The sequence below is a fragment of the Catharus ustulatus genome, chromosome 12 (genome assembly GCF_009819885.2).
Source record: "Catharus ustulatus isolate bCatUst1 chromosome 12, bCatUst1.pri.v2, whole genome shotgun sequence".
Taxonomy (NCBI): Eukaryota; Metazoa; Chordata; class Aves; order Passeriformes; family Turdidae; genus Catharus; species Catharus ustulatus.
Window position 1 is genome coordinate 11,168,281 of NC_046232.1, and position 9,744 is coordinate 11,178,024.

A 9,744-nucleotide genomic window follows, 5' to 3' on the forward strand; every position below is an offset into this window, starting at 1 on the left:
AGCTGACAGACAACATGGTGTGAAAGGCAAGAGGTTTTTTGCTGAGTAAAGTACTATTTTAAGGGATGGGATAAAATGTTAACACTGGCCTGGTTCTCTCACCTGTTGAGAGTAGGTGTGTATTCGTGGTCTTCATTTGGCTCTGGATCAGTTCAGAAGGATAGGGGAAGACAGGACAGATTTTTTTTTTCTTTTTTTTTTTTTTGTTTTTACCTTTTGCATCTGCACCATACTTTTTTTGACGTATTTTTGAAAATTCTTTGCAATTGATAGACAAAACAGGTTTGGATAGTACTAGTAGTACTTGTATTAGCTAAGGCAAATGCATGTGTTTAACTTGTTTAATCTTAATTTGTTTTTGCTTTTAAAGACTTGGAAAAAGAATAAGTAGTTTAAATCATTAGTTTGCATTTATAAGAGTTTGACACCTGTTCTTTTTTCAGGAAACTGCTCATTGAGGGGGATTAGGCATAGAAAATTTGTATAGCTGTAATGCTAATTTTTGACACCAAAGAAAACTGGAGAAGGCAACAAGGGGAGACCACTGAGTTCACTTAGAGAAATGTCAGGTAGTTGTTAAAACATTTTTCCTATTCTTTAAATGAATGTCATTCCTATAGTGAGTACAAGTTCAAGAACCCTGGAGAAAACAACTGAGTAAGCACATGCTGGGCAGTGGCAATGGAGGCTTTCCTGCAGTGCCTTTGCAAGTGCCTGCTTTGTTTGAAGGTCACCTCTGGACATTTCTAGTCAGTTTGGGGCCTGTCAGCTCAGGAAAATTTACCCTGATTAAATCTAGTTTAGCTAGATTTACTTTGGAAGTATGTTAATTAAAACAATTGAAAATCTGTATTGGCAGTTCACAAATTTACCTAATTTATATCAGGTTTAAACTTTTGTTTGCAAGAGTCAGGAGCAGACAAACTGACAGCCTGGATATCAGTTGCCATTCACAGAGATTGAGCGTGATGCCAGTTAATACGGGTAAGATAACTCACCTTGTTTGCAGCTTCCCTAAGAAAACAGAAATTAGAAGCAGTTTTTGTATGTTAGTAGTTCCCCCCTTGACTCAAGCTTAAACTGACAGCCTCAGAATACAGTGGTCATCTTCTGGTTTATTTAACTGGCATTTCATAATAAATTACAGCATACCTCAGTATTTAATAGCAGACTGAAAATGTGTCTTCTGATGTGTTATGCTCTTTGACAAGTCCAATATCTGCCAAAGTTCAGTGATTTTTGAAGATGTTTCTGAAAATTCCTGAAGCAGATAAAGAAGTCATAGTTCATTCAAAGTTATGTACAATTGAAATCCCTCAAGCTTCACAAACCTATGTAAAATGGCTTCTTTGTCTCTTTGAAATCTTCCACATGGAGGATTTATTAAATTTTCAGCTATAAGTGATAATGGAATTTGTAAAAATAAAAAAGACCTTTGGCAACATAAGTGTACTCAGCAGCTGACTGTGGAAGCTCTGTCTTGTTCTGTGCCTAATGATGCTCCATGCCTGATCATGCCTGAGGTTTCACACATGTGCTGCCGTTTAGTGGGATGTAAACTAACTTTTTTTTCTTTCAAATGCTTAGGTGCTTTGTTTACAAAAATTATGAATGGAGTTTAAAATTTTATATAAATAGTAGGTTAGTATTGACTACTGAAATGAGGTTTTCTAAGTTCAATAGAACTGATTGCAACACTTCTAGTAATTTTGAATGTTTTTAATGTTAAATTTGGTTGAGCTAAACACTGTTAAAAGCCTTGTTAGTCATACTTTAATAGAAAAATCTTACTACCTTTTCATTGTGTGTTTACTGACAACAGCCCCCTTCCTTATGACTCTTAAGTTATCACCTTAAAAATGTTATTAATAAATGTTACTTGGAAAAAAATTGCTGAGTAATTTCTTTGTTCTAACTCATCCTTTTCCTGTTGTGAATGTTCATGGCAAAACAATTAACACTTCATAATACCAAGTAAATTAAAAATCCATAATGCACCTCCATGAATATGTAGTTGCAGTTTTTTTTCAGTGTATCAAACTTACGATTCCACTTTTAAGTACCTATGTGATGGGTTTGGTATTTTGCTTTTGTCTGTTTTTTTTCCCCTGGGATGAAGAGGCAGGAACTGAAGTGAATTGAGCTACGTCAGTTTTCCTGGTGTGACTTAGTAAATGCTTGTTTACAGCTGTTAGTGCTGAGGCTTGGTCAAAGCACACCTGAGAAACAGTGAGCTGGAAACCTCACAGCTGCAAACTTCTGATGCCAGCCAGGAAACAGTGCTGCAGAGGCATGGTTCAGCTGAAGGTGCTTAGCCATGAGGGCAAGAAACAGCCAAGCCTCAGACTTGAAACCCAGGCTGGGTTGGAAGTGTTGGCAAGGAAAAAGAAAAAACCTGAGCGTACTTCATATATGATCCTTGAGACATCCCTATATTAGAGTGTTTTGTATGTAACTGTTTTTAGGTATTTTAAGTCTCTTGTGCTTGTACACTGGAGGTTCCAGTAAGTTTGAGTCACAGTTATGGAGTGCTTAACAGGGAGAAAACCCTCCAAAATGCTTGGATTTTACCTATTTTAAAAAGTAGAAGTTGAGGAGAACAGACACAGCTGCAATTAGCAAACTTGTTTTTCACTGTTCCCCATGCATTCCATTATTAAGGCTGCTCCAACTGACTGGCTAAACTCTAAATCTCAAAATTGCAAATAGAAGGGGCAGTTTCTTCTGAGGAAGGGACAGTTCAGATCAGTCTAATATTTGCAATACAATTCCATTTTGACACAAAAATAAGCTTTTCCCTGTGAGCACTGGCACAGGTTGCACACAGAGGTGGAGGTCTCCATCCTTGGAGACAGACAAAATACAAGTGGCCACAGGCCTGGCAATCTGCTCTGAGCAGGAGGGGTGGTCCTAGGCAGCCTACAGAGGAGCATTCCACCTTTATTGGTGTGGTTATGAAGATGGGCTGTTTTGGTTTTTTTTTTTTTTTTGCTTGTTTTCTAGCTTCAATGATCTGCAACTTTTTTTTTTTATTTGTGGGAAAACTCAAACTTTATCACTGCAATATAGGTTTGATTTTTTTTTTTTTTTCCTACTTCGAATTATTTACTTACACTGAACTGTTAGATTGAAATATGCTTAAAAGTTGTCTTTGGATTTCTAATGCTTTCAGAAGCTAAAGCACTGTTTTGTTTTCAAGCAGCCTATACAGCACATTTTCTGGGTGAATGCTTTATCTCTACAGTTTTTGAGGAAAGAAGGGCAACTCAGACTTGTTATCCTTTTTGTCAGTGGCAAGCAATCAAAGTTCAAGGTTTTGTGTTCTTGAGAGAGGTTGATGGTGGAAGCTCAGGTATCTCTGGAATTCCTCTTATTGATAAAGAATGTGCAAGATCCTGTTTCCCTGAATACTTAAGGACATCAAATAGCTGAGAATAGGTTTTTGCTTGCAGCTCAAAGAACTTTTAACCAAGAAGATGTTTAGATCAAAGAGCTTTCAGCTTTTTGTTAGGGGTGTGCTCCTGGGTATTCTGCTGTCTGGTTTCTGTTTTCTCTCCTTGCTCATGAACATAAGACCTTTCTTTCCTCCTCTTTTCTACTTGGAGCAGTACCAGCATGATTTGAAAGGAATTGTACATTATCTTGGACAGTAATATGTTCCTCTCTTCCAGTGTGGAGACCATGAAGGAGAGGGTTAATCTTTTGGATTCTATGAAAACAAACACAGCCATCATGCCTACCAGCTCAAGCCACCAGTAACTTAAAACAAGCATGTCCTTGTCTGTGTTATGGTCCCACTGACTTTCTGGGGTAGCATTAATGGTGGTCTAACTGCCAGGCTTATATTTGGAAACAAAAAAATAAGGGTTTTTGCAGTTTCAGAGGCTGAAAAGTGCTCATGCTGGTTCTCCCCATATTTTGCAGAAAGGTTGCTGGAATGTCTGAAGTTGGGTATTGTACACACTTTGGAATACAAGGAAATTTGACAGGATTGGTACATTTAAAAGTTCAACAATAATTCAGTAAATTTAATTTCCACCTTTGTTAAGATATGTCCCTGTCAAAGCTACAAGAAAAGTGGTCTCCTTTTAATTAAATATTTCTTTCAAAAGGTAGTAGAAACTTATGCTGGAGAATTAATCCATCCTTGTGGATTTAAAGCAACTGACTACAGAAAGTTAGCAGATACATATCTGGTATATATATGTATATATATGAGTATTGCTGTGGTAGCTAATTTCAAAAGTAAATTAACGTAAATTTACATTATAGTAACAATGGAACCAAGAGCAAATGCATTCCCACTGGTACTTCCTTGTCTAAGAAATGGAAAAGCAAGCTTCTGCAGGACAAAGTGATATTTTTGTCATGGCCATTATCACATAAAAATATCAAATTGTACAATTAAGACCTGTCCCATATAGAGTCACTTAAAGTTTTACGTCTTAATTGTATTTTTAAAAGCCTCAAAAACATGAAGAAGCAGAGCTCTGTGAACTTTCTCTGGTTGGTAAAATTCAGGTATTTCAGCTGCTGTCGCTTTCCCTGCTGGTTCAAGCAGCACAGTCCTGGAAGGAGATGCTGCACTTCTGTTTCTTGCACCTGGATCATCTCTGTGGTGCAAAGGCCACCTCACTGCCTGACCATCTGCTGGGCTGCCAGCACATGAAAGCACAAGAATTTGAGACTCAAGGATTGCAGCAGAAACAATTTTCACAGGGAAGCTTTAGAAATTCTAAAAAGTTAATGGGTGGAGAAAGTTCAGAAAGAATGAAACTGAGATAAAGTCATTTTAGTTATGTTTTTAAAGACAGGCACTGATTAAAATCTTGCAAAGGGTCACTATTATGTTGTAAATGCACCCATACAGTTCCTGGCAGCTACTGATTTTACACATCTAAATGGAGATGTTTGGAGGCACACCCTTGGCAGTTCTGAGTAAGACTGTGGCCTATGTGGGTTAAGCTCTCAAACTGTTTCCTGAGCAGGAAGTAACATAGCACTCCAAAATACAGGATATGCTTACACTCTACTTCAGATGATGGTTGGGTAGTGTATCTCTTTTTGTGCACTCATGGAACATGTAAAAGAACATTCTCAATTGCATGTGCTCAATTGCCTCATTAACTTGATATCCCTTCCTGTTACTTTGGAATACCTTTAATGGAGATTTTAAAACTGGAAAACCCATACTCTCTGTTGCCTAATTTGGATGTGACAAGTCCTAGCACAAAGCTGAACTGGAGTTACTGGTTTTGCACCCTGAGCTTGGTGTGTTTGGTCATTGGGCCCTTTGTGAGGCCATCAGAAAAACACCCTCCAGTCCTTTCCTAGTGTTAGTGGGGATTTGCCACTCCCAGCAAAGCACTGAAAAACTGAGAAGCCTCAGGCACCATTCCCTGCATCTGTGTTGCAAAGTCAGTGGCTGATTTGTCTTATGCTCTGGCCCTTAGTTAACACCTAAATGCAGTTGTTAGAGAGGAGCTGAACTGCACTGGTGGCCTTCAGCTGACACCAGATCAGCTCTCTCATCTCCAAAGCCATGCTGCCTCCATCTTCCCTCTCTGGGACTGTGGCACACTGAGATGCCAATGCTATTTCATTGATTTTAATACCTGAGCAGTTTTGTACCTTGAATTACAAGGTACATTGTCTGTGACATTCGAGTCTAAATCAGACACAGGAGATTTGTTTAATGGCCATTAAATATGCAAAGCTAATTTTTTGTACATTATTCTTCTCCTGGTATATCTTGAATTTACCTTGGATTTTGTGACCTATTTCTGTGTGCTTGTTTCTTTTGAGGGAATATATCTAAGCTGTTAAAACTAACACATTGCTTAGCTTAATTACTTTTTGCCATTAGGGAAACTCAATATAATGCAGAAAGATTACTAAAACTTTGGGACCTCTTCAGATGTCTGACTCTAGGGTGTACCACAAACCAACAAAGTAACCAAAATAACTATAAACAATTTAAAAACTGTTAAGTTACACAATTTCTAAGTTTCATTTTCCCTAGTTTCAATAGCAAGACACCTCCTCCTAGCTATTTTTACTTCATCCCATTCCAAAACAGTATATTTTGAATTGTTATATGTTTGTAACATTATTTGGTGTATTGTAAGAAAGGTATTGGACAAATTTTGTCACAAAAAATCAGCAATATCAGCACTAGAAAATCTTCTACAAATAATAGAGGGGACTTAGAGATCCCATTAATGATCCCATTAACCTGTGTCACTGTATGGTTTTTGCCTTACCTGACAAATTTTAAACTTCCATGTGGAAAAAAAAAAGCTCTCTTCAGTTTTTAGGAGTAACAGTCTGAATGTAAACTGCTGACTTACCACTACAGCTGTAGCTGGAGAAATTATTTACCTGGGTAAATCAGAAAAGGACAAACCCGTGGCCAAAGAAAAAATAAGGCATTTGGGAGAATTCACCCCTGTTTCAAAATAATTCTTTTCTGCCACAGATTACTTAACTGTAAAACAAAAAATATTTTCTACAGAGAATCTGTTTGGCCTCGAGTGGGACATTAACTAGATCTCCTTATCAGTGAGCATTTGCAACTTATTTAACTACTTGAACTCTAGCACTTATTTTGAACAACTGCAGAATAACAGCACGTATCTGGTAAAAACTTTTATAGACTCAAACAAAGCCAAAACCAGGTTACTTTAATTTAATGGTAATTCATTTAGTTTCTCATCAAGAGGAATGCTGTGGTTTTTTCCTATGCATGAGTCAGTGTTTCATCCATGTGAGGGTGAGCAATCAAACAGCAGCATTCTGGCTGCATGATATTGCAATATTGAGATAAGAGCTTCCTAAGAGGGATTTCTTATCCTTTAGCACTTACACTGAGGTCAAGTTATAGTTGGTTTAATGGTATTTCAACCTATTGGGGTTGACATCACAAACTTTACTAGTTCTAGTGATTATTACATAACAAACTCAAGGACAGACAGATAGCTTGATTTGAGATATAAAAATGAGATACAGGACCCACATAACAAAAGGAGTTTTGTTTAAGCCAGTTATATTCAATCTGAGATAGTTTAAGCCAGTTATAATAAATCTGAAATCACAGAAGCTTGCTTCAGGTTAAAGGTCCTTAAATGCCATAAGGTATAAAATAATGCTTCATTATTTCCTTGTGATTCACAGCTGTTAATTTGGAAGAAGATAGCAGAGGAATTTTGAGTTGACTTTTGGTGTGAATGAAAGGTAACACTCAGCATGACAAACAGCAAATATTTATCCTACAGTGTAGTAACTTACAAGATTTAACATCTCAATGTACAAGAATTCACTTTTTTGGATGACTAAATGCAAAATCATGTCGTGTTCTGTCAGGCTGATTGGCTGATCAAGGTAGGAAGAGGATATAAGGTGACTTCCTTAGGCCATGTGCCATCACTGCCAGGTCAAGGGAAGTGTTTCACTGTGGTGCTGTGTCCTTGCTCCACTGAGGGCTCATGCTCCCCTAGACAGCACGAGGCAGAGAGGATGTTGATGACTCATTTTCCTTTCATTTTCATCCCAAGTTCCTGAAACAATGTGCTCTTTCCAACTGAGCTTATCACAGCTGAACTCTCAAACAGTTTGATGTTGATCTCTACAATTCTGCAGGATCAGCAGGGAAAAAAAAGGCATGGAAATTCCTCCTCACCTTACTCATGTTCTCCTAAACTAAAAGCTTGTACCAGAGAAGACTCATGCCCAGGCTGGCCTTCAGCTACTTTTTCCTAATTTACTTGCTTCTTCTAGCTCTTGGATTTACAAATATGAAACTTAGAGGCGAACATGATAATCATGAGAATCAAGTCAGTATAGCCGAAATATTGCTGTGAGATGAGGTGAAGGATCTAGTTATAGAACTGACTCATTAATCTAATGGGGGATATGAGCTTGAGATCAATTAATTAGAAAGGGAAGAAGAGGGAGAGAGGAAGAAGGAATGAGGTAATTTCTCAGAAATGCTTTATGGTGTCAATGGAAGAACTCAAAAATCTCCCATTTTCTCTACTTTGGAAGATTCTTGAATCATTTCCCAAAAAGTTCTGCTGGCCTTCCACTGTTTTTTTCTGTTCCCGCTCCCTAAACCAAGAACTAGCCCATGGGAATCTGGGCAGGAACAAGCAATGGCAGATCAGCACACTTGGGACTTGTACACAGTAAGAGAGTGAACGGAGCCTCTTTGTCCTGTGATCTTGTACTCAGAACTCATTTTTTTTTCCTGGAAAAACCTAATTTTCCATTTCTATGGAAATTGAGAGTTCCAAGAGCCTAATTTTCATATCTATGTAAGACAGCAGGAATTCTTCTGAAGTTAACTTAAAACCAGCATTATGAACTCCCCTGCAGCTGGGGAACTCCCTGCAACACCCTAATGAGATCTGGATGCTGAGTCTTCCCAAATTTTCACTTTTTGTGAAAGGTGTTCTGACACCAGAATTTACAGCCGGACTTGCCCTGCTGCTAAATGGCTGTTAATGCAAGAACCTTTTGTTTCTTGTTATCTACAGTGCTGTTAAAAGAAGGGAGAAAAAGGCAACAAAAGTGGCTTCTGCAAGTTAATGCTTGGTTTGATTTCTGATGATGCCTGTCTGATCACTGCAGTGGACTCTGTTACCCTGTGATGCACAAGCCCAGGGTTCAGGTGAGAGCACACGTCAGCTCAGCCCAACATTAATGATGGCATTTTGCAGGAACAGGAGACAGATGATAAACAGCTCACGACAGCTGATCAGGCCTGATAATAAAACAATCAAAGGTTTTAAATTACCTTGAATGTTCGGATTGAGTTTATATATAATTAGTATGGCTATGGTATTTTAAAGAGATGTGAGATTTTTCTAGAATCTCTTTAATTTTTTTTTTTTTTTAACTTAAGGAACATTAATATTTTAAGCCAAACCAATTCTCTCTTCCTTCCCTTACAAACGCTGTTTACTCTAGCACAGAGGTTGCTGCAAAAGCTAGATAATGACATATATATTAGAACTTATTGTATAAGGCTTTTCATTTGTGGTACTGATTCTCCAAGTTTCAGATTGCATACAGAGACAAAAAAAGACAAGGTTCCTCCCCCAGGCAGTTCCTAATCTAAACTGGAAATTGAGTTGGCTGAAGTGGAAGAAATGCATCCTCCTTTTTTCCTCTAGAGGAAAATTCCCTCCGGTTTGGCTCAGGCTGTTGAAGATGCACCGGACGCGGTGCTAATGGCGGCACTCCCATGTGCGAGCAGGGCACAGAAAAGCGTGAGCTGAGCTGAAGCACCGCTGTTCCCGGCTCTGTGGCTCTAACAGGGCCTGAGGCCGCTGCCTCTCCCGGACCGGCTCTGCAGTGCCCGGGCTGAGGTGACCGCAGCTCCCGGGGCCGTGCGGCCCCATCGGAAGCCGCTGCCTCAGCGGAGGTGCGGGGCCCCTCTCTGCCCCGCGCCTTCCCAGCCAGGCGGGTTTCTCTGCCGGGAAGCTCCATTTTTAACATCTCCGCCTTCACCTCACCAGAGCACAGGGCGGCACGGCCGCCTGTCCGCCCGCAGCCCGACGCTTTCTCAGGGTACCTCGGGACCCGGCTCGGGGTCGCCGCTCGTGTGGAGAGGCCGAGAATCCCCGCTCCCCTCCCGTGCCCCCCGGGCCGCCCTGAGGGGAGCCGGGCGGGCAGCACCGCCCCGCAGCCCCCTCCTCCTCCGGGGGCGGTGCGCGCTGACGCGGCAGCGCCGCGGCTCCTCCG